Source organism: Octopus sinensis, linkage group LG10 (assembly GCF_006345805.1).
Source record: "Octopus sinensis linkage group LG10, ASM634580v1, whole genome shotgun sequence".
Classification (NCBI taxonomy): domain Eukaryota; kingdom Metazoa; phylum Mollusca; class Cephalopoda; order Octopoda; family Octopodidae; genus Octopus; species Octopus sinensis.
Genome location: NC_043006.1, coordinates 1,237,579 through 1,264,864, shown reverse-complemented (window position 1 = coordinate 1,264,864; position 27,286 = coordinate 1,237,579).

Below are 27,286 nucleotides of genomic sequence, written 5' to 3'. Positions count from 1 at the left end.
TGCATATAATCAAAATAAGCAACATATATACGACGAGCTTCTTTCAGTTTCCGTCAACCAAATCCACTAACAAGTCTTTGGTCGGACCGAGGCTATAGCAGAAGACAAGCTGCCTCGCAGTGGGACTGAACCTGGAACCTGGAACCATGTGATTGGGAAGCAAGCTTCTTACCGCACAGCCATATATATATATATATATATATACATATATATATATATATATATATATTATATATATATATATATATATATATATATATATATATATATAATATATATATATATATATATATATATAATATATATATATATATATATATATATATATATTTGAAATTTACAGAAAAGTAAAAGACGAAGACATGTGTATGAACAAGTGGGTGTATTAGTTTGACGCTAGGGTAAGTGAGAATGTCTTTTACGTTTCGAGCCTACGCTCTTCAACAGAAGAAAATAAGGAGAGATGGAATAAGAGAACTTGTGGATTTAGCGACCAGTCATGGTCAAATGTGAACAATTGGAGTTTATTTGTTTGTTGTGAAATGGTTTTGAAGCTTTCATCTGCTTTTCTCAGGAAGAAATCTATCTTAATCTGTTTGGGTCTCCTTGATAAATTTTCTTGGAAATCTTTTGGAACATTTATTTTCTTCCATGCGAAGTGAATTCTTGTTGAGAGCACAAGAAGGACTATGAACCAATTGGAGTTTAACAATAATAAAGTGTTCCTTTCTATCCTATAATGGTCTGGAGAAATTTCGCAAATATGGAATCGATTTGCTAGGGCAAATGTTATTTGTTAGCTGATGAAAATGTACGCGCGTGAAAATCCCACTTTAACGTGGCATTAATTATGGAAGAACACAAAATCTGACTTTCCACTTAAACAAATTAAAATTGGGTCTGTCAGTTTCGGTAAACAGCACAGTCATCAATTTTTATTTCTAAAACTGTTACTCAGCAACTAGAGAGAGAGAGAGATGGAGAGAGAGAGAGAGAGAGAGAGAGCAGAAGTAAGAGACGTTGGGAAGTGAAAGAGATGTTGACAAGAAGAAGAGTGACAGAAATAGAGTTGAAGTAACTGTGACAAAAGGGAAAGAAAGAAAAAAGGGAAAGAGAAAGAGAGAGAGAGAGAAGGAAGCTACAAGGATTTGATAAAAGTGGAGTTTGTATAAAGATAAAATATAGAAATATAAAATGGGAGAGAGAGAGGGGGAGGGGAGGAGAGAACGAAAGGCAGGAGAGACGTGGAGAGGAAGGAGAAAGAGTGGCAGCAGTAAAGCTTTCAGTGAGAAGCAAGAAGAGATAGTGTGGTAAAACAAAGTTTTGGCCCCATGGCGTGGGTGGGAAACTAACGATGGCTACGAACAGAAGAAAGAGAGGAAGGGCGACGAGATGGAGAGACACACGCAAACACTCGTCCGATTTCTCAAATTCTCTTTATGCTGCAATATTTCTCTTTTCTTTCTTTCTTTCTTTCTTTATTTCTTTCTTCTCTTTCTTTCTTTCTTTCTTCTTTCTTTTTCTTTCTTTCTTCTTCTTTCTTTCTTTTCTTTCTTCTTTCTTTTCTTCCTTCCTTCCTTCCTTCCTACCTTCCTTCCTTCCTCCTTCCTTCCTTCTTTCTTTCTTTCTTTCTTTCTTTCTTCTTTCTTCCTTCCTTCCTCCTTCTTTCTTTCTTTCTTTCTTTCTTTCTTCTCTTTCTTTTCTTCTTTCTTTCTTTCTTTTTTTTCCTTCCTTCTTCCTTCTTCCTTCTTTCTTTCCTCTTTCTTTCTTTCTTTATTTTTTGTTTCTTTCTTTCTTTCCTTCCTTCCTTCCTTCCTTCTTTCTTTCCCTCTTTCTTTCTTTCTTCGTTCTTTCTTTCTTTCGTTCTTTCTTTCCTTCTTTCTTTTCATTCCTTCTTTCTTTCTTTTCTTTCTTTCCCTCTTTCTTTCTTTCCTTTCCTTCTTTCTTTTTCTTTCTTTCTTTCTTTCTTTCTTTCGTGCCTTTCCTTCTTTCCTTCCTTCTTTCTTTCCTTCCTTCTTTCTTTCCTTCCTTCTTTCATTTCTTTCTTTCTTTCTTTCTTTCTTTCTTTTCTTCCTTTCCTTCCTTCTTTCTTTCCTTCCTTCTTTCATTTCTTTCTTTCGTTCTTTCTTTCTTTTCTCCCTTTCCTTCTTTCCGTCCTTCCTTCTTTTTTTCTTTCTTTCTTTCACACATTCAAACAGATACATCGGTATACACACTCACTCAGACACACACACACACAGCTAAACACACTCACACGCACAGACAATCTTATACCGAAACTAGCTTTCATGTCGTACATATTGTGTCGCAAAGAGTCATTCCATATTTAAAGAACAAAGAAAATTACAACAACAACAACACTAATCCTACCTACACATCAAATTTTATCTCTCAAGGGAAGGTTAGCAGCAAAAGAGTTGATGCCGTATTTAAACTCAACGAAAAAAAATTTCAATGAAACAAATACATTCAAATGAGAAAACTAATACAAAATATTTAAATAAGATTCCTGCGAAACGTTCTAACATCGTTTGTTACTAGAAAACAATTTCTAGCTGAGATTATCAGAAAAATAAATTCAATTCATTACAAATTGAAATCTAATTTGACAGAAGTTTCAAACTAATGTCAGTCAATCCGATACCAAACTAAATCTGCAGAGTTGATTAAATAATTAGAAATAGATGTTAGTTAAATTGAATTCGTTGGCGAATGGAGAATCTTCGATTTCTTTATACACACAAAACTGAGATCTAATAAGAAACATTTTAAGTTTTAGCATTTTAATTCAGAAAGAAGAATAGAATATCAGGTATGTTACAATATCATTCTTAAGGGCAAATGACCTCGGTGATTCCGAGGATCAGTAGAGGGTCTATAGTATTAAAGTATGTCTCTTTACATTCGGAGTTCAAATCACACCCAGGTTGACTATTCTTTCTTAATCTCTTCAGATTAGTCAAAATACCAGACAAGTATTACGAATGATATAATCGAGTATTCCCTGCCCAAATATTGTATATTTTGAACAAGTACTAGGGATAAATATATATATATATATATATATATAATATATATATATATATATATAGATAGATAGATAGATAGATAGATAGATAGATATAACTTACTTGGAAAGGGATGCGTGGCGCTCGATCATATAATAATATAAATAATATATAAATATATGCATATATTCATACATATATGTACATACCTACATATATATGTATATATACATGCATATATGGGTACAGGACATCGAAAACGTTGAACTCAATGAGAAACGAAAACATAAAAACAAAATCAAGGAAACGAACTTTTTTTCAAACAACGAAAAAACAGAGTACAAGACATGCAACACAATGAATATTCTCCTTCTTCAGTTGTCCCTGTTTCGTTTACTCCGCGTTCCGAAGGTATGGACATGACGCGACTTCGTTGAAACAATTCTTCCCGCGAAGCAAATTAAATAAAATTTGGGATTTTTTGCGGAGGGTGAAATTCGTAACAAGAACAGGACAGTGAGAAGAAAACAGTAAAAACAAACATTGAGGGCTGTTAAGCCAAGACGATGGAAAAATTGTTCTGAACGCTAGAAGGACGAGCTTATGAAGGAGATAGTATAAGCACGTTGTTTTTACGAAGGTAGAAGTCAGAAAGATAGATTCTCTGTCGTGACGTGTCAGCGACGAGAGACCCGAGAAGGAAGAGTGAGAGAGAGGGAACGGCGAAGAGGAGTGGAGAAGAATAGGGAAGGGTGGGAGAGAAAACCAGAAAGGATGAAGAACAAGAGGGAGAGAGATCAAACTCCACGCATTCCTTTTCAAGTAAGTTTTATCTTAACAATTGCGATGCGCGCTCTTCTATCTTTACTATCTCTTCTCTACTTCTCTATCTCTCTCTCTTGTTTTTCATCCTTTCATCCAGATGGAGCGATTTCGATCATAGATCTGCTCCGTAAGACATGACATTAGAGAATATAACAATGTCAACTACAAGAAAAACAGCAATAGCAGCATCAGCATCAACTTACAGGGTATACCAAAAGTCATGAAGTTTGATGACAACAATAGTAATGCTACCAGCGTCACCAAATTGGTGATGATGATATCGACAGAAAGATGAATAGCTTGAGTATGGAGGAACACAAGTTGACCGCATCAAGCATAGCAGTAGTAACAGTAGCAGTGGTGGTGGTGGTGGTGGTGGTAGTATGTTTATAGAAGTGTCATTGTAATGATAAAAGGTAGCGATGTCATCATAAGAAGTATACGATAGCTTAAGATATTAATTTCAACGGCACTTGCGACATAAGTGAAAAAGCTACAACAACAATAGCAACAACAAAAACATGAGGAAGATCTCAGCAGTAAAAGTGAAAAATAAATCGACATCAGTAATGTTATAAGGAGCCTCTATGTGGTCATTCGACTGTCTTTAAGAAATGAATATATTAGCTAATGAGGTCCTTTATGCACATCGTTGAACAAAAAGGAGTGGATTGGTCACGGTTGGAATGCGTTTGAACATATGCATACTTAATCAGATTTGATCTGGAGCTAAAAACAAACAAACAAACAAACAAACAAACATGTATAATTTCCGTATTTATTTCTACTACAAAACACTGTACACTCTCTTTTATTCTTTGATTACGGGACTCTTGCACCAAACGACGAAACTCCAAGTCAGTTATTGCAAGTGGTGAGGAACCAGGACAAATGGTAGTTGTAAAAGCGTCTTGCTTTGTGGCTGTCAACAATCACAACAAACATTAAAACATCGACCTGTTCTGGCAGATAATCTTATTAACCTATCTGACGTCAATACTAATGATAACTGAAATATAGTATTGACGGTTTACACTGAATTCAGGTAGTCTCAAAGAATCTAATACTGAAGACTTTTGTTTTTCTACCTTACACCATTAATGTATCTTGCGAAATACGTCTTCTATAAGTGGATTTATATTTCCAGCCGAAGTTTACTCCAAAACAATATAATGGTTGGATTTTCATTCAACTAAAGCCAGAACCAAAGAGAAAGAAATTGAGTTTCCAGCACATCCGGTTCTGTTTGGAATTATTTCAGTTTGCTTACTACAATTGTGGTTTCGGGATAGAACCCAGCAACTATTGAAAAAATACACAGCATTGTTAATTTCGAAGTGGGAGAATGTTATTTCAATCAACCTTCAACGCTAGTTGTTTCCAGGCAACTGAACGAATCGAAGTTTCGCACAAACTCCCTTATGGACTACTTGTTACCTATACTGACAATCAAACGCAAGTGAAGTGGGGTTTAAAATCGAAACAGAATATTAATGCGATTAAATAGCAAAAGCGTTGGGCGAAATGCCTCCTGGTTACTTGCGTTCTGATTTCAAATACTGCCGAAGTCAACTTTGCTTTTTCATTCCTCTGGTATCGATAAAGACCCAGTCTTGGTGGGATGGGGGTGGGGAATGACATGTAGCTGTTCCGATTGTTTTCAGTCTGAGTTCAAATCTTGCCGAGGTTTACTTGGGTGGTAGACTTGATCCATCACCCAGCTTAACACCAGCATCTTGGCTGCTTTTAGCAGATTTTTGGTTTAACGGTACCTTCCAGCTTTCCTCTCATCAGTTTGGAAGGCCCTGAAAGGGTTCATGAGTACTCTGTATCTTACTGCCTAAGTGATAATAAAAGGGTCGACGTTGTGTTTTCATCACAGGAGTTTGAATTGAATAAACACGTTACTGTCTGAGACCGATACAAACAATATTACGGCTGAATCTTAAGTGTTGTATCATTATTTTATATGACACTTTATCTAAAGTAAATATTTAGTATGGAATATAAACAAAAAATTCACTCATTACATGTATATGCTGGTTTTCTGCCGAATGTTCCATCGTTGACGTCTTCAATGGTAAATAGACTCGTAGTGTTTAAGTAAATTGATTCCAACTTGATTTTGCCACACAGAGTTTCAAATGATCGATGTAAATAGATGTTGCCGGAGAGTCGAACAAACACCAACCAATTAAGACAAGAAGGTAGGAAGGTGAACATTGACCAGGTTACATACTTAATTGTTTGTCGTAAGTTTATTCTTCATTCAGTTTAGAATAAAACAATCTTATTGGCAACATATGCTAAAGCCGATGTTTACTCAATGTACTGAAGGTAGAAACGTAACAAACTGTAATTAATAACAAAATTATACCTATTTCTTTACTGCCCACAAGGGGCTAAACACAGAGAGGACAAACAAGGACAGACAAACGGATGAAGTCGATAATATCGACACCAGTGCGTAACTGGTACTTATTTAATCGACCCCGAAAGGATGAAAGGCAAAATCGACCTTAGCGGAATTTGAACTCAGAACGTAGCGGCAGACGAAATACCTCTGAGCATTTCGTCCGGTGTGCTAACGTTTCTGCCAGCTCGCCGCCTTAATTACTGGAAACATTATACCATAAAGAGAAAAGAAACATTATATCAATGACTAATTCTGGTTAAGTCCGGGAAGACAAGTGTTAATTAAAATGGATTAAAACTAGAATGCAGCAGGGATCGCGTGTGATCTCTCACAGTACGTTGACCACGCTAGACGCTTTTTAAAAGTTATATTGCACATCGTCAACAAGATATAATCTAATAGTTACTGCTAGGTTTTAGGTCGAGGAGAGAAGGTATAATCGCTTAGGGAATGAATATAAGAGTGTGACAACTTAGAAGAATGACTAAGAAAAATATTAAGGCATTCATTATGTTTGAAAAATGTTTAGTTACGTCTATATTACTTAAAATGCAACATGAAGTATCAAAAGCAAAGAAACAAACAAAACAATGTCGTCAAAAAAGGAGTTGGATGGATCAAGTTCCGGTTTGTCTCAGAACTAAATTGTGACTATCTGTAACACGCTTGGTTAGTATTCTTCATGTGGTATAACACACGCATACATATATGTGTATGTATGTATGTATGCATATATATATATATATAATATATATATATATATATATATATATATATATATATTATATATATATATATATGAGTGTATGAAATTTATACACGGAGAGAAGACTACTATGTGGTCTTCTTACATGCTAAAAATGGCAGTCAATATCCCAAAGCACGAAAGAACATTCTTATTTAGAGCACTTTGATTGTAAGCGAGCAGGACAATTTGAAAGAATTAAAATATCAGTTAATTCTATACTCCAAAGTTTCAGAATTAATGATTAAATAACTCAATTAATTAATCAATCAATTGATAAATTAACCATCCGTGGATCTCCAGTAGAATCGCTGGGACTTATAATTATAAAACTCGAATACGAACCGAAATACGAAGGAAACACACACATACTGAATTTCATCGTTACATGCTAGACACTGGTATAAATGATCATTTTTGATAATTCTCACCCTTTATATTTATATTTAAATATTATATTCACTGCTGTATTATTCTGGTTCAGCCCGATGATTGAGGTCGTTTGATTTGAATTCTTGATGTGTAACGAGGAAATTCAGTAAGCACGTGTTTCCTTTCTGTTTCGGTACGTATTCGAGTTTTATAATTATAAGTCCCAGCGATTCTACTGAAGATACACGGATGATTAATTTATAAATTGATTGGTTAGTTAATTGATTTAATTAATCGTTAATGATGAAACTTCGGAGTATACAATTAACTGATATTTTAATTCTTTCAAACTGCCCTGCTCGCTTACATTCAATGTGCTCTAAATAAGAATTTTCTGTCATTGTTTGGGATTTTGACTGTCCTTTTTAGCTTGTAAGAAGACCACATTGTGATCTTCTCTCTGTGTATGAATTTATACACTCATATATATTGTAAAAATGTATATACCTACTGACATTTTTCTACGCATGCTGGCCACTGGTATAAATTATCATTTCTAATAATTTTTACCCTTTATATTTACACACACACACACACACACACGCACGCACACACACACACACACAGTCACACACACACACAGACACACACACACACATGCATACACATGTATTTATATGCGTATAGATGAATATGTGTATGTATACGCACACACAAACGAGCATATTCTAGAGTATTATCCGTCGTGTAACGGGTAATTTTGGAAATATATTTTTGTCACCATAGGTTACATCAGGAATTCCTCAACCTGCAGAGGCTACAAATCAAGATCAAGGTGGAAGAGAACTCAGTGCGTGACACCGCCACATAGCATGAACTGTTTTTTCACTGCCTGCAACTACTTTGGCATCACAATCAGTACCCAGAAGACAGAAGGCATGCACCAACCTGCAGAATCCGTGTGTGGAACGAACTATGACTCTCAAAACGATACCAGACCTGTGAACATTGACGATGAAGTCGAAACCCGCATCGCCAAGGGAAGCTCCACATTTGAGCGGCTACGTAAATCAGCGTAGGAGAGGAGAGGCATTATGATAGTCACTAAATTGAGGGTGTACATAGGTGTACTCTCTGAACTACTATACGCATGCGAAACTTGGACGGTTTACGAACATCACGCAAAAAGCTAAATCGCTTCCTCATGAACTGACTGGGAAAGTTATTGAAAAATGACTTGGCAAGTCGAGGTCCCAAACGTAGAGGTCCTCTCTCCGATTGATATGTCAAGCAATTACATACTGTTGAAGATAGCAGAGGGCAGGCCACCTTATTCGAATCGCTGACACATGATTCACCAATAACTGTTCTACTGCGAACTGAGGGAAGACAAGCACGCGCAAAATAGATAAAAAAAAAGCACTTCAAAGATACAAAACCCAACTGAAGAGCTTTCAGTGACTTGTAAAACGCAAGTGCAAGATTGCTTTGCCTGGTGAAGCTGCAGCAGCAGAAGTTCGACCTCATACGAGCAGAGCAGGATTGCAGGGAAATAAAGAAAAAGCGAACTGCGCATGTCCAGAACCAACTGCTCGCCTTCAGTCCCAGCAGACAACCAGAAGCCGACCTGCAGCAGAGCCCTCCGAGTACGCATCGGACACACCGTGCCCCGTGCTCTTCTTCCATGTAATATCCTTGGTCATCGTCGACAAAGACGGACGAACTAATAATAAGAATTTTACTGTTATCAAATTTCTTGGTGCTTTATGTTTTTATCTTATATCTTTTACTTGTTTCAGTCATTAGACTGCGGCCTTGCTGGGGCATCGCCTTGAAGAATTTTTATTCGAATGACTCCACCCCAGTACATTTTTAAAGCCTGGTACTTATTCTATCGTACGCTTCTGCCGAACTGCTAAGTTACGGGAACGTAAACACGCTAACACCGGTTTACAAACGGTGGTGGAAGGACAAACATAGATACAAAGACACACATACACAGACATAAACAAATATATACGACATGCTTCTTTCAGTTTCCATCTACCAAATCCACTCACAAGACTTTTGTCGGCTCGAGGCTATGGAAGAAGACACTTGCCCAAGGTGCCACGCTGTCGGATTGAACCCGGAGCCATGAGGCTGGGAAGCAAGCTTCTTACCACGCAGCTACGCTGCTTGTGCTTAATAATGAAATGAATAGTAATTTTCGAAAGAAAAATATTTATTACGTTAAAGTAAAATTAAATTTTACACATTTCTCATTGATATAAATTTTCCCATGACTATCAACAAATTTACTCCCCCTCCCCTTTTATCCTTCTTCCTCTTCCATCACCCCCTTTTCTGTTTCTGATTCTTACTCAGTGTGCGCATGCGTATATAGCGTTTATTTACTCATTGACCATCACCAACCTCGCATGTACCCTTATCTTGCACTTCTAACGTCTCTTTCACTCTCTCTCTCTCTTCCCTTTTCTCTATACGATACAAAGCCTGTAACCAACCGACCAACCAACTTACTCTTTTTCGTTTACTTGTTTCAGTCATGTGACTGTGGCCATGCTGTAGCACCGCCTTTTAGTCGAGCAAATCGACCCCAGGACTTATTCTTTGTAAGCCTAGTACTTATTCTATCGGTCACTTTTGCCGAATCGCTAGGTGACGGGGACGTAAACACACCAGCATCGGTTGTCAAGCAATGTTGGTAGGGGGTACAACACATAGACACACAAACATATACACACACACATACATATATAAACACATTTATACGACGAGCTTCTTTCAGTTTCCGTCTACCGGCACTACCACGGAATTAGCTGTCAGGAGGAAAGTAAAAAAAGTGTGACGTCAATCTGACGTCACTCGTCCACCTTCATCAAATTAAAAAACGCAAAATTATTCCGTAGAATTTATCAAATTGAATTAATTTATCAAATTAAAAAACGCAAAATCATTCCATAGAATTTATCAAATTAAAAAACGCAAAATTAATATATTTTTTGAAATTGCAAATTATTTAGAATATAAAATATAATTTTCAACAGAGAGAATTTATCAAAATATAAAACAAATGAAGTTTGAAGTTAAGTTTAAAAATAAATGTGATACTTATGCTCTGTAGATACTTATACTCTCTAAGGTCTCAAACACATGGATAAGGTCTCAAACACATGGATATAGATGTCGAATTTGCTCCAATAACTTTCCGAATATTTCGCCCTTAAATTCATAATGCCACATGAATTCGATGAGATGGGATTGAAGTAAATTTCGGGCTGTTCCATTTTCTCTTTTGTTGCGATTCTTCACATGCTTCCATAAACATTCTATGTGGTTGGTTGTGGCAAATGTTACCGCATCACCAAAATTTATTGAATGATTCACGGTCAAATGCCTATATCCCAGCTGATTGAGCGTATTATACGAACGCCAGAGGTCGGAAATTATGGTTGTACCAGGCAATATACGGTCTTCTATAATTTGCAAAAGGGTGTCCGCTGTCCGATCTTCCACTGCCACTAAAAAACATCTTCTAGTATCCCTTTCCAAAGCGCCAAAAACCCACTGCGTTTTAACCCGATGGCCAACATTATATTTTCTTCTAACAAACGCGCTTTCATCTATCTCTACAATTCGGGTTGGCCCTCCGAGCTTAATGTTTTGTGCAACATAATATTCTGCACATATATCACGGCAAAAATTTCTCCAATCTGTTACGGCTACATTCGCTATACGACATTCCTGTGCTATTCCCTTTGCTAAATCTTCTTTTGCCCAATAATATAATATATCAATAATTTGTTCACACTTCAATTTACTATTTTCTAGAAATGTTTCCTTTTCTAATTGAAACCATTTTTCTACAAGGCCTTCCACATGACCATATCACTCCATCCGACAAATTTTTTTAGCTACTTCCCTCATGCTAGCTCCACATGATGTACATATTTTCTGGGTATTTAAAAGTCCATGCATCTTAAGCCAATTAATACTATCTGCTGTTGTAGCGGTGGCGATGGCAATATCGCGGTGATTAATTCCTTTTACACTTTCGGTGGTGGTAGTAGTGGTCATTAGTGGTCATTGGTCATGCTGATTGGTGTATGTGATCGCGGTGGTGGTCATTTGTGCAGATTTGGTGTGATTTCTTTTCTAAAAACAATAAGGAATAATGCAAGAATATATTTATTTACAAAGTTTAAACAGAACATGGAATGAAATGTATTTATCTATAAACTTTAAACTGAACTTCAATTGTTTTATAAACCTGACAGCGTAGTGGTACGTAAATAAACGGCGTAAATTAACGAAGGTATAAACCTGACGTAAATACACGAAGTTGACGTCAGATTTTTCTACTTTCACTTCTGACAGCTAATACCATGACAGTGCCCGTCTACCAAATCAACTCACAAGGCTTTGGTCGGCCCGAGGCTATAGTAGAAGACACTTGCCCAAGGTACCACGCAGTGGGACTGAACCCGGAACCATTTGGTTCGTAAGCACACAGCCACTCCTACGCCTATCAACTAACTTTCTTTATGTTGGCTATTATTAAACAGAAATACATAAAACGTGATTCCTGCAATCAGATCTCAAATTCTAAGACCATAGTATAACCGCCGATCTTGACGGCATTGGCTGGGTGGGACAACTTGGTGAAGAAGTTCACATCAAGAATTATATTGCAGTTGTTGCTTAGCTCCAAATCCAAATTAACTCTGCTTAAAGACATTTTAGGCGCGACAATTTTGCCTTCATCCAGATTTAGTATAACAAGAACTACCTTCTTTAATGTAAGCTTTCCTTTTTAAGACGCTATTATGAGATTTCAAGAAGAATTTGGTGTTATTTGTATCAGGTTTAGGTCAAAGAACCACATACGTTCTTCCATTACAAATCAGGTGAACTTTGCTTGAGGTAGTTTATTAGCAACCGAGAAGAGGGATCGTCTCGTATGTTGTTACAAGGGGTTCATTAATATATAATTGCATATATGCACACACACACACACACACACACACACACATGCTTACTATATTTATGCATTTATTTATATATACGTGTGTGCGTGTGTGTGTGTGTACACACATACATACTTAAACATACATATATGCATGTATACCTACGTTCAGGCGTACATATACGTACACATACATAAATACATACATGCATACATGCATACATACATGCATACATGTGCTGGTAATTATTGTGTATGCGCGTATGTGCGTTCGCGCATACGCATTTATGTATATATATATATATATATATATATATATATATCTACACATACTCAAGTCTACATGTTAACACACCTGTATACTAATCACAGCATATCCAATAAATTCGCGAGGCAAACAGGATGTAATTTCTACCCGTAATGCAAGGTGTTGCAGCGTTAACTACAAACGAGTTTCTTGCTACCCTGTCCTTCCAGTGTTTCTATCCTGCCTATACAAACACAGAGTAAGTGCAGTTGCTATTAATTTGGTTGAGAAATCTTAGCTTCTATCATTCTTCTCGACTCGGTTAAGGCACGCAACGCTGAGTGTATATTAAGAAGTCACTGTAGTTGTTTTCTGGTGGAGGCTTTGAAACCTACCTCGGCGTTTGGTTCATGATATTACTTCAGTCTATAAGGCTGATGATATTGCCATGTAATTAACTTTTACGATGGTATTTTTTTTTTTATTGAGTAACATGTGGTACATGTCGTTAGTGAAGAATGTTTTATGAAGAATGCCAGAATTTTATGGTTATGTGGGAAGCTACATATATAATACAGGGCGGATTGATTTTTCTTATGCCTTGTTCATATTCCAGTTTCTCTTTAAATACGCTTTTCTCCAACGAAATTTTATGACAACATGCAGTTCTATTAAATACTATTTTGTCGGAAGATGTATTGGATATTCTCTTCCTAATGTTTATGGCTATACTTTTTATTATCGTAGGAGGTAGATTAGAACCCCTGTTAATGTGTTCTTTTGAGTTGCTACAAGAATGCTGTTTATCCGTAATAGGGCGTAATATAACGACTGAAAAGGTAATATTGCATTCTAACAGTATTCTAAGGTTAAAGTTTTTAAAACGACTCTATTAGGATTTTCTACCTTTTTCTACTCCTGTTGGCCGTTCAAATCATGGGAAAATGTTAATCCGTCATCAGCGTAGGTACCTGTATATGAAAAACTGAAACTGTTTTTGATCCACTAAAACATTCACTAAGGCCAATGGTTCAAGGGATAGTTGTCTGCCGAATTGAGAAAGTAATTCTGAATTTTAAAGTAGTTTAGAAATGAGCGATAAGAATTCTACAATCTTTTAAAGTATATTTTTGAAGTTTTGATTACTGCTGCACTGCTATTCTATTGCGCATGGTTCGTTTAATTTCTGAATTGATAACGTCACGGTCGTGCATGTTTCCTGTAAAAGTGTTTGCTTGTTGAGGATCTGATTTCAGGTAGTCTTACACATGATTAGACATCCTATTTTCTACTCCGTCTTGTACGAATATGTTTGTTCCATGATTACAAATTCTATAATTAAACAACACAATGTTTTTAGCATTTTTCTTTCATTAGTTGCTTTAGGCAATATGAGAATTCCTGTTTGTTTTGTTAAACGATATGATTACGTAACTATTTTTTATTGTACAAGAGACACATTTTTAGAGGTGTTACAGCCTATTAAATCGATTCTAGTCCACCAGGACTTGTACTTAATTTTTTCAGCTTAAGGACAATGCTTTAAAACTTTGGCACAAAGTCAGTAATTTATTGGGAGGATGTAATTAGTTGATTGCATTGAGTCCAGTACTTCACTGATACTTATTTTATCGACCGGAAGGATAAAAGGTAAAGTCGATCTCGGCGGAATTTAGACTCAAAACTCAGAAAGTGCTGGAAAAATGCTACTAAGCAATTTGTCCGCCGCGCTAACGATTCTGCCATCTCGCCACCGATCACCTCTAAAATAACAAGATAAATCAGATAGTAAAACTAAATGTAAAAGAAAGAAATTAACACAGTGCAAAGCGCTCTATATATTTTGCTATCTCTCGTCTCAATATTATTGTTAAATAATGTATGATAGTAATCGATTTTACATTAATTATCACAGACAATTTAGAAGTGGCCATTTCGATTAATTTTACACATATGTTGCGCTTGGTAGAAGAGGCGTGGCAGACTCCACGAACTTTGGAGGTCTGTGGAATGTGGTGATATTTTTGTGGCTGATGTTCAGCTTGGACATTTGTAGAACAATCTCTGAAATTCAAACACAGGTTGAGAGGAATTCCGAAAAGGTTCTCGTGCTGGGAAAGTTAGATCTGGAGATAGTTTAGTGCAACGCGCAGGTTGCGACACACAGTAAGGTTGATATGAAAATGGTATATCGGACGTAGTAAAGTGAAGTGGGTATACGACTAGCTTGTTCAGAACAGAGGCCATTGTAGAGGCAGTAAATAATAAACCTGAGAAAACATTATATTTGTGAGAAAGAGTATGTTGTATGTTGATGAGCAAGTCTTTGCGAATAAGCCTGAAGAATTTCGTTTAGATACGATCTCTGTGTGTGTATGTAGCTGACGCAACAGTACTGTTCATTATATGAGTGCAGAATATGGCGGCGAGCTGGCAGAATCGTTAGCACGCCGGGCGAAATGCTTAGCAGTATTTCGTCTGCCGCTACGTTCTGAGTTCAAATTCCGCCGAGGTCGACTTTGCTTTTCATCCTTTCGGGGTCGATAAATAAAGTACCAATTTTGCACTGGGGTCGATGTAATCGACTTAATCCCTTTGTCTGTCTTTGTTTGTACCCTCTATATTTAGCCCCTTGTGGGCAGTAAAGAAATATATATGAGTGCAGAATTCTAATTATAAAAAAGTAAAACAATCAGTGATCAGGTTTGAAGTGTTTTCTGTCTTGACATTCAGTTTTGGTGATACTCTAAAGAGGTCATTCGAGTTTTAAGGGTGTTATTCATACGTTACGAAAATGACAAAATATGCTACAGTAGTGGGGTCTGGATGGTAATTTCTAATCCAAGGAAGGTTGAAAATCTTAGGTGGGTAGCTTTGCTAGGAGGATACCAAAGAGTTTACAGATGACAAATGCAGGAATAACATTATGTTCGATGAAGTTTTCCACTGCTAAAAACTGCTGATGAGTGGTGTAAAGAACAAGATTCTCGCCCGTTTTATATCAGCTTTTCTGGTGACACCGAGGAATTAAACAAGCTCATAGAAAAAATATGAAAGTAATTAAATATTTCCAGCATTTTTGAGATGCTGGAAGTGGAAAACGCAGATCAGTACTTTTCAGGGTTAGAAATGTTTTGTCTCAGAGATTAGGATATATTTTGGTGGAACGAGAGAAAGAGAGAGAGAGAGAGAGAGAGAGAGAGAGAGAGAGAGAGAGAGAGAGAGAGAGAGGGAGTAGAGAGAGAAAGAGAGGGAGTAGAGAGAGAGAGAGAGATCGAAAAGTATGAAACGTATAAGAGCTAGCCCTGGAGCGTATTGTTTGAAGAGGGGTATATTATCTGGAGGGATTGTTTTATTGGTTGAGATGAACGTAACAAATATTACACGAATCGTGAGCCTTGTGTAGAAAGGGAGGAGAAAAATTTTATTGAGTGCAACTGTGAGAAGCTGGAAGTAAAGCGAGAAGAACATGTGGAGGTTGATTCTGATGTTTAGAGTCAGTTAAAATTTGCATAAAGGTAAATGACTGACTGAAGGCACTAAAATCCTGATGCTTGATGTGACAATTTGATTGAGGACGGTTCACTCGGTACATTGGATACAGATACAGTGACCACTGGGTAAAGACAATCTTGAGAGGCGAGAAAGAGTTTATGGATATTTCAGGAGAAGCTCAGAGAGACGAATAGAGAATGACACAAAATGGTTTGGGCTACTCTCATTGGCAAATGATTAGTCTTCTGTGTGGAAGGATTGGAGACAGGCAAGAAAAGTTTGCATTAAAAGAGTTAAGATAGGTTAAAAGTCTTGAAAGAAGGTAGGGTGAGAGCTAGAGAGAGAGAGAGAGAGAGAGAGAGAGAGAGAGAGAGAGAGAGAGAAGAGAGAGAGAGAGAGAGAGAGAAATATTTTAGGCATGACCATCATGTTATTTTGGACATAAGAAATTACAGTGTCCAATACATCACTTTTTTATATTATTGAAACGGTAGAGTGTGATTTGAAAGAGATTTGGCAACAATTTCTTGGCTACTATTTCTAGCAGTTCTAGCAACCCCTTAGAAGCTTCTTTGTTTCAAGAGATTTAGCTACTAACGCTAGTCAACCAAGCGAACCTGTACAAGTTCTATTGTGGGCTAGTCCCTATTACTGTGTTTAATATAACTATATTGTCTTTGCATATTTAAAGCCTTTCATACTCTTTGTGTTTTTGTTATCGTAACAATGAGGATTTAGAAACTCCCGACAAAATGGTTTGACCGCTCGGACAAAATCCCTTATGCTCTGTATTCGACACACCGTCAATGTTAATTCTGCCCTTCAATCTCTTCGGTGTTCAATAAGATAGTACTAATCATGACCTAGGGGCGATTAAATCGACCGTTCTTCCCACCTGGTCTTGGTCGTAATATTCGATTGGTAACGCAACTTCAAAGGCCGAAGTGACAAACTTATAACAGCTAGTCACATCCTTCATATTTAAACATCAAAGCACCAAAGCGTCAAAAACTTCCTGTATCTTCCATAGTCGCAAAGTATATAACAATACCAAACAGTAAAACACAGGTCTGCTTTATTTGATCATGCCCCAGATCCGTGCACCTAGTGCTTATGTTTAGAACCGTTAATAATTTCTTTGACAGAGTCCTGCGGGTGTTCAGCCGTCAATGGCATCAGTCTGGGTTATCTTCTAAAACTAAAGAGAAGCCACTGAAAATTGTCTGAGCTGCTCAAGCATCGCCTATAAACAAATACGAACTATTAACCACTTTGTTTGGTTTTCTGGTGCCATCCGTGGTATCACTAACGCGGTCTTTGAAAGTGATAGGAAACTGTTAAAACTAATTGTATCATATTTGAGTAACTCTCTTCTGTGGAGAGGCATAAGTTCATAAGTCATATTTCTTATTTAATTTCCTCATAACAATCTTAGATATTCTCATTTATTACATTATTGTCATCGGTGAATATCTTATTTCATTTTCGTAAATATTATAAATCTACTCGTATTTCACTCTACAAACGTATTCGTAATTAGTTTCAGATAATCGCTAATGAGCAATCGTACGTGAATCCGGTTTCCTCATCGTCAGTTATTACCGCATCATCTACGAGAGTTATCCGATCCCTATGATATCGAATTTTTATCGTTATTCAGTATCGTCTTCCCAAATTATTATCACACCGACATCACCAAATTTTGATGCAAAAATGAATTGGCCGAGAGAGATCTGGTGTTGTACTTTTACATTTATCAAATCAGAAATACGTAACCTGCCGCTTAGTTTCTGTTCTTCCCTCAAGCAAAATTAACTCCGTCCGTTCTATGCTCGTTTCCCGGCCGTTTAGGGAACAATTGGTGAAATTTCAATATCTGCACAACAGACGGGAAAGTGTTAAATATAATATAGCAGAAAAACTATCGTAAAAAAAGCATCTCTGTTGTATCCTCCTCCTCCCCTCCTCCTCTTCCTCCCTCCTCCTCCCCCTCTTCCTCATCCTCCTCCCCTCCACTTCCTCCTCCTCCCCTCCACTTCCTCCTCCTCCACTTCCTCCTCCTCCTCCTCCTCCACTTCATCCTCTTCATCATCATCATAGTTGTCATCATCTTCGTCGTTGTCTTCCTCTCCCTCTTCCTCCTCCTCCTCTTCATCATCATCATCGTTGTCATCATCTTCGTCATCGTCTTCCTCCTCCACTTCCTCCTCCACTTCATCCTCCTCCTCCTCCTCCTCTTCATCATCATCATCGTTGTCATCGTAATCGTCGTCGTCATGGTCATTGTTATTATATGAAAACTCAGCTTATTTTGCTGGGTATGATGGAAAGTGTCAGCCGTCCACAGCCAGCTGACGAAGGTGACACTTGTTTACTGGTCAGGCTTCAAGAATTCTTGCAGTTCCAAGCAATACTGGTTTTTGTAGGTGTTCTACCTTCACACTTGCACCAGTCTTTTTCATCCATGTTGGTAGCTGTGTGCTGATACTTCCAAGTACACCATTGGTATCACGTCTACACTCTTCATTGACCACAACCTTCGTACTTCCCACTTTAAATCGTTGCAGTTGTTTATTTTTTCTTCTTCTTTCACATTGATCTTGTTGTAAACCAGGGCATGCTAGGTCGATAATCATGCATGTTCTTTCTTTTTTATTCACCACAACAATGTCCGGTTTCCAAAGTCTGGTCAGGTGATCACTCTAGATCATTACATCCCACAGGATTTTGCAGTTCTCATTTTCTTCGACTCCTTCTGGGGTTTTCTCATATCACGTCTTTGCTCTTTGTAGGCCGTGATTTCCATAGAGCTCTCAATGGATCATTCTTGCCACATTGTCATGGCGTCGTTTGTATTCGCGTTGTGCCAATTTCGGACATTCGCTATCGACGTGCCATACCGTTTTTTTTCTTTGTTCATATCTTGTTTAAATCTTCCTTTAGTTACACAAATTTCAGTTTTCATGACGCCAGCCTTTTTCGTGTGCTTTAACATTGGCTCCTCGTCTTTTATTATATACCACCCTAGGCTGTTTTCCTCTGCTTCGATACAGTCAAGGCAACTGATCAAACCTCCCCCACTCTTTATTTTGGACAAGTATAGCCAATCAGTTTCACTCTTAGGGTGGAGGCTCCGTGTACTGTTAACATTTTTCTGGGCATGGTATCCATTTTCTTCGTTTCTCTCTTTTGCCATTTTATAATTCCTGCTCCATACCGAGGTGATGCTAACTGCTTGGATTTTTTTTCCATCCAGTCACTTTTGAGCGCAGCACCAACCCCAGTCTTCAGAAATACTCCATCCTTAGTTGCTCTTTCATTTCCTTTTCCATTATCACGCTGCACTCTATTGCACCAAGGTATTTGTATCTTTCCGTTTCAATTTGCTTAATCAAGTCTCTCTACTCAGTAATGCTATCCCTGCTACGGACTATACCTTGCTCCTTTTTAGGTAGGTTACTCCGCACTTCTTGAGTCCAAATTCCATTCTAATATCAGTACTAAAACAGTGGGCCATGTTCACCAAGGAACTCACTTGTGTCTCATCTTTGCCATACAGTTTCAAATTGGGATTTTTCCTTTAGTTGGTAACCCAGGTTCATTTTCCTGAGTACCAAAGTCAGAGGTATCATGCAGATAACGAAAAGCAACGGAGATAGGCTGTCACCCTGGAAGATCCATTATTATTATTATTATTATTATTATTATTATTATTATTATTATTATTATTATTATATTATTATTATTATTATTCAATGTTTGACTTTTGCTTTACATTTGCACAAGCTGGCTCCAAGTTTCACCCAGAGACCTCAAGAGACAATAAGTTGGAAGTTCATGTTGGTGTTATGCCTAAGGTGCCATATATTTGGTTTTGTACTTAGTGTTGTACTAGTGAATGCCTAAAAAAAACATACGAAAATTATGTTTGTTTTAAAACTTGAGATTACAAAGAAAGTAGGATATGAGCAGTTCCCATGAGCACTATCTTTTGAATTTCTGCCATTTTGGGGTTTCCTGGTATCTGAGTTAGGTAGCAATCAGCCCCTTTTGCTATCAATATTATTATTATTATTATTATTATTATTATTATTAGTAGTAGTAGTAGTATTACTATTACTACTACTACTACTACTACTACTACTACTACTACTACTATTATTATTATTATATTATTATTATTACATATAACTGCTCAACATTTGGTAGATTGAAGTAAATTTCTACTGCATCATCTGCATCATCTGCATCATCTGCTGCACCTTTGTGTTGCTGAGGTATGTGCAGCACTGTGTGTGTTTTTTTGTGTTCTGTTGGGAGTGTGCAAACTCTTCTCGGTACTGTATCGTGTTAATTTCTTTTCTCTTGAGGCAGGATGCAATCTTTCGTTGTGTCACAGCTTGTATTGTGTGTTGAGTGTGTAATGCTATGGTTTTCTAGCTTGCCGCTGAAAGTTTATTTCACTGGGTAAATGCTGTATAGAGTGTGTCTTGTGTTTGTAGTTTGTTTTGTTTAGGTTATCTTATTGGATTGATAGTGTCATGCGTAGGGTGCGAGCCGTTCCTAGCAGGGCTACTTTTTTGACGGTGTGTCGTGTTGAAGATCCCAGCATAGCTTCTACGTTTTTGTTCATGCGTTTTTGTATCATTCCCAATGCTCCAATTATTATCGGTATTGTTTTTACCTTCATGCCACACATTTTGAATACTTCAATTTCAAGGTCTTTGTACAATTTCTCCTCTTCTTTTTTGACATTATTTTGATCAGAAGTGACTTCAATGTCTATCAGTAAGCAGGTGATTTTTTTTTACCCCAGTCCTTGATTATTATGTTTGGGCGATTAGCTTTTATTTCTTTGTCGGTTTGAAGCGACATATATCACATGATTGCGGCCTGGTCGTTGTCTTGTACCATGCTTGGCATATGCTTACACCACCTGTTGTCAGTTTTGATGTAATGTTGGCACATTGTCCAGTGGACATAACTGACTATTTCTCTGCTTCTGTATCAATATATTCAGGTTTGGCAAGGACTGGACAGCTCGAGATGATGTGACCAACTGTCTCATTTTGCTGGTTGCACATTCTGCATTTGGTGTCGAGGCCTGTTTTCATTATTTTGGTTTTATAATTGTTTGTAGTCAGGCATTGATTTTGTGCAGTAAGAATCAGTCCTTCCGTTTCGGCTTTCAGTCCAGAGCTTTTGAGCCATTGTTGGCTTTTACTTAGGCTCACTTCCTCTCTGCCAAGCCTTGCAGGGTTTTGGCCATGAAGCGATTTTTCTCTCCATTCCTTCTTCAGTATCTTTTGTAACTCAGTTTTCATGTTGTCTTTTGTCTCTCTGACCATTGATGCTATGTTGTCATCTGAGGTCAGTGTGTCAGTGTAGTTGTTTCTGTTTTCTATTTTGTCGTCCCCTTGTGTACAGAGAAAAAGTTTTCTTTTTCTCGTGTTGCTTTAGTACACGCAGTAGTCTTCTACTCTTTGTTTCTATGTACTCTGCTAGTCCAACCGTTGTTATTTTATAGTAGTTCTCTATCCGTATCCGGCCATGGCCTCCTTATCAGCGGGTTAGATATATTCTGTCTGCGTCTGCTTTGGGGTGGTGACTTTGGTACTCTGTTAGTAGTTTTCTGGTTTTTCTATCTAGGTTTCTCAATTCACTGATCTTCCAGCTTATTATGTTAAAGCTGTAATTTATGACTGGTATGGCTACCGTGTTTATCCCTATTATCTTATTTTTAGCATTAAGTTCACTGCTTAACATTAGTCTGACTCTTCTGTAATGTTCCCTTTCCTAATGTTCTCTTTCATTTCTGTGTGTTGCATTTTAGCTGCTTCGTCTATTCCTAGACATTTGTATGGGTAGTTGTTGTCTAATCCTCTAATTTCTGTGTCTATGCCAAGTGCAGTGTTTTCAGTGCTGAATAATTTGCCTCTTCTCAGTGTGACTTTGAAACATTTGCCCAGCGCCATGTTAATTCCGATGTTTTTGCCGAAATTCTGGACAGTTTTGATAAGGCTTCTCTGTTCCATGGTGCTTTTAGCGAAACGTTTTAGGTCATCCATGTACAGGAAATGGCTTAGTTTTTGTCCATAGCACCTATAACCCATGGTGGTTTCGTTTAACAAGTTTGTTGGCGGGGTCAGAGACAGGCAGAAAAGCAGGGGTGACACTGAGTATCCCTGGAAAATCTCTCTTTTTACGGGTACAGGGTAGGTTTTAATAACTTGTAAGTCACTTTTTAATGTTATACCAGTTTTCCAGTTTGCCATTGCATGTTTAATGTCTTTTAGTAGTAGTGGGGTTAATTTATTTGTGTTGAGAATTTCTAGTATCCATGAGAGTGGAACCTCTAAGTTACGGGGATGTAAACATACCAATATCGGTTGCCAAGCGATGTGGTGGTGAGGGGACAAACACAGACTCAAAAAACACACACATAAATATATACGACGGGTTTCTCTCAGTTTCCGTCTACCAAATCCCCTCACTAGGCTTTGGTCGGCCCGAGGCAATAGTAAACGACACTTATTCAAGGTGCCACTCAGTGCGACTGAACCCAGAACCCTGTGGTTGGAAAGCAAGCTTCTTATCACTCAGCCAATAATAACCCTTGGATGGAATTTATAAATATTTTAAAGCATCGCGACGGGAGTTACCACGAATTTGTCTTAAGATCGTAGTCCGTATTACTGGCAGGCTTACAGTACGATCCGTAGTATCCATGGACATCGGGTAGATCATGTTCACGCATTCCTTTCTTCGGGTGATATGGATTTAACGAATGTTTAATTGAGGGTCGTCTATTGATTTAGACCAATGAAAAGGTTGATTGGAGTATGAGAGCACTTTTGTTTGCGTTACGTGGGAAGAGGAGAAGGTGCTGGAAAAAGAGGAAGGAATGGTAGTTATACATACATACATACATATATATATATATATATATATATAGTATATATATATATATATATATATATATATATTTCGCCTCATGTTTTTATTTTCATTTTTATTTTGATCAATTTACTCCACCACCTACACCACCAAACGGTATACCACAGGTGCTTATAATTATCAAGTACTCACCCCGAATTTCTACACTCAACTATATATATATATATATATATTATTCATTAGAGGTGGAAAACAAGCGTTAAAAATGAAATAAGTCAGGCGCAAGGAATATATTTAAAAAGAAAACATTTTTAACGTTTGCTTACATATAAAAATTCTAGAAACTTTGAGAGATTTGAAATGTATCATTTTTAACGGTGGCTTTCGAAGTAGATAGAACTATTAATATGTAAAAAAATATTAGACTAAAATAACCCCTGGATGGGAGGAGTCAAAACCTTTATTTCACATTTCTCGAAGATTCTGAGATTCATACAATATAAACAACACACAATTCTCGCTTGTAGGAACTAAGTTCCTTAAAGTGGATAGAGAAATTTTGAAGTATTGCTTTCGTAGAATGGTAACATCTGTTATGTTCGCACTTCATGTGAGTTCGAGACCCGCAGGCATCCTTCGCTGTATTTTACAATCAAATGTATTCGTATTCTAGATGTTTTTATTTATAACTCATCGTTCATACTTTACCTTCATTTTTGATTAAAAATTCTCATTCATTCCCTATTAGTTTCAGCTTCCTCGACGGTCATACGACAGTTTTTCTCGCTCACTATTGCACACACACACACACACACACACACACACACACACACACACAATTCTACCATCGCCTTCCCACTGCGTGACAGATCTTTTGCACCAAAGCATTTTAATATAATAGATTTATGGCTCCTTCATGAGTGTTAGCAACATAACTGAAGTAAATTAATTTCAACGGAATCATATAGCAGCCGCTAAATATGTTTAAAATACGCTCCGTTAAAATAAATACAAAGAGAGAGAAGTGTATGCTCAATTGGGCAATGTTGGCTGAGATGTTCAGTCAATAATTCAATAAGGCTGAAACATCTGTTTTGATATGTGCACTTGGCTTCGACATGATAGTTTATATATGAAAATGGTGTCTGTTGCCAAGTCGACGTGTTCAAATACACACCAACTAAATAATAGCTGTTTTATTCCATTAGTGAGTAACTGAGAAGAGATAATTATTTCGTACTAATTAGTTATGTCACTAAATTAATCGTCTTTTACGAGCAACACTTAAATAAGATTTTAGTGTGGAAGTGTGGGATTAGCATTTATAAGGTGTCTTCTTTCGCTAACACCATCCATTTATGAATTCTGAAATATTTGGACGATGTTTGGTTTTAGGGACACATATCTGTCGGATCGATAATGAAACCCAATCAATCCGGGAAAATACAAAAATAGACCTCGGTATCCCGAGTGAGCGAAACGAAATTTTTAAATGTATTAAATGACACGTATTAAGTGCCATTATTAACAGTTTTGAAGGCGGTGAGATGGTAGAATCATTAGAACGCCGGACGAGATGCTTAGCGGCAATTCGTCCGCCTTTATGCTCTAAGTTTAAATTCCACCGAAGTCGACTTTGCCTTTCATCCTTTCGGGGTTGATAAATTAAGGACCAGTGAAACATTGGGGTCGATGTAATCGACTAGTCCCCTCCCACAAAATATCAGGATTTGTGCCTTTAGTTGAAAGGATTATTAGAGAATAGTAACCGCGCCGGACACAATGCTTAGTGGCATTTCTTCTGACTTTACGTTCTGATTTGAAGTGTCTTCGGTGTCGACTTTATCTTTCGTCCTTTCAGAGTCGATTAAATAAGTATTAGTTGAGCACTGGGATCGGTGTAATCGATTTATCGCCTCCCCCGGAATTGCTGGCCTTGTACAAAAATCTGAAACCTGTATAACAGGTTTCTAAGGCGGCGAGCTGGCAGAATCGTTAGTACGCCGGGAAAAATGCTTCGAAGTACTTCGTCCGTCTTTACGTTCTGAGTTCACATGCCTCCGATGTCTACTTTGCCTTTCATCCTTTCGGGGTCGATAAAATAAGAAGCAATTGATGACTAGTGTAATCGACTTAAGCCCTCGCTTAAAATAATTCAGGCTTTGTACATATAATAGGAAGTATTATTACAGATTTTGTTTTTAATTACTGAACAGCCTAATTGTTTGAAATTAGTATGCTAGCATCGTAAAAAATAAATTTCTCATTAAGAAATATAGCTTTTCAAATATGTAAAATTATATGTTATGTGTATGTGTATGTGTGTGTGGGCATGTGCGTGTGCGTGCATGAATGTGTGCGTGTGAATGTGTGTGTTCGTTATTTTGATGCTAACGCAGTAACTTAAAATTAAAACCACAAGCTGTTCAGCGATTTAAAAGAGAAATCTGTCATTCTCCCATTTTATAAGTGATTTTTAAAGCATTTACTATTCGCTTAGCTTATTCGGGATATCGAAATCTAGGTTTGTATTTCACTGGACTTTATTCATCCCGCAGAATATATGTAACTAAAACCCAAAGATCGTCAATATTTGGAACGAATTTATGCACTATTATGTTTGCAGCGAGAGAATGAGAAAAGAAAAATGCAGCAGTAAACACCGAAGAGACAAAGGAGATCCCGATGATCATTGGTAGGGGGGGATAACTCTTTGCCTGCATAAAAATAATACCAACACAAACGACAAACACGTAAACTAACCCATCTCTGTCTCCTTCCACTTAATGTTCGTCAAATAACAAGATGGAGGGATGTATGTATTATATAAGGTGTATGTATGTATGTATGTATGTATGTATGTATGTATGTATGTATGTATGTATGTTAATTATGTAATGTATATATGTATATTTGGATATATATATATATATTAAATATACGTGTGTACGTAAGTATGGATATTCATGTATATGTATATGTGTATATGATATATATATATATATATATATATATATATATATATATATATATGTATATATATATAAATTGGGAAAACAAATTTCCACATCAATCAGGTGCAACACTTCAGCGTTATATGCATCTACATATATTTATATATTTATCTATAAATATACAAAGAATCTGCTAAAATTCAATAATAATTCAATTTTTGGGGATATATCTTTTAAGTATTATTTCGTGATGTGCAAACTGATGCCACGAGTTTACTGTGAGATATACTCATTACGTTATTTTTGTATTATCTGAGATAAGATACACGCATATCGATTGAATTATATATATATATATATAAAGTTGAAAATATGTGGAATATATATATATATATATATATATATATATATATATATATATATATATATATATATATATATATATATATATATATATACTATATATATATATATATATATATATTATATATATATATATATATATGCTCGTGTGTGTAAATTATATTATGTATCATTTTTCTTTGTTTTCACTATGTTGCAGAGAGGGAAATTTTAGTGGGTTATAATTCAAAGTCTATCTATACATTTCCTAACTGACTTAGTGACGTAAGAAATTCCTACGAAGATGTAAGAAGTGGGAATCGAACCATCGCCACTGAATTGACGTCGCTCTTGCTTTATGGGTTTCGTCAGAACCTGTCATATTTTATTGATTTGGTCAAACAGCAACGGAGTGTAACATTAATTTTGAATGTAAAGTGGTCAACATACAGTGTCGTGCTATAGAATGAAGGAAGGCAAACAGAAAGAGAATTTATAGAATTGAAAGACAATACAAATGTTACTGAAAATATGAGAGAATCAAGCAGAATAATGGAATTAGTGAGAGGCTAGCATTTATACGTGGCGAAGTGTTTCATGCAAACAGAATAATTGTAAATAGGCGAGCAACTTCAATTTCTATGCAGGACGAACAATGACATAAAAACAAACAAATCATCAGACACATTAGAGAAGAAAAAAAAGATAAAACAAACAGTGACGAAATAAAAAAAAAAAGATACGTGAAGAGAGAATAGGGAAGGACATTCTTGATCTAATTGCGATTCCATATGTTTGTGAATCTTCATAAAGCAGACAAAAGACTCGAATCATTTTAATATTTTCTTTACATTCTATTCCTTTTGTATTAAAACGCTAGAATGTTGAAGGTATTTTTGATTTCTTTTACAGCAACCAAACATTATTTCGGATTGATTTCTCCAACTGCAAGCGTTACAAGATGTTCACCAGAGAAAGTTCCAGCGAAATTTCCCGCTCAAATAATATAGGCTGTT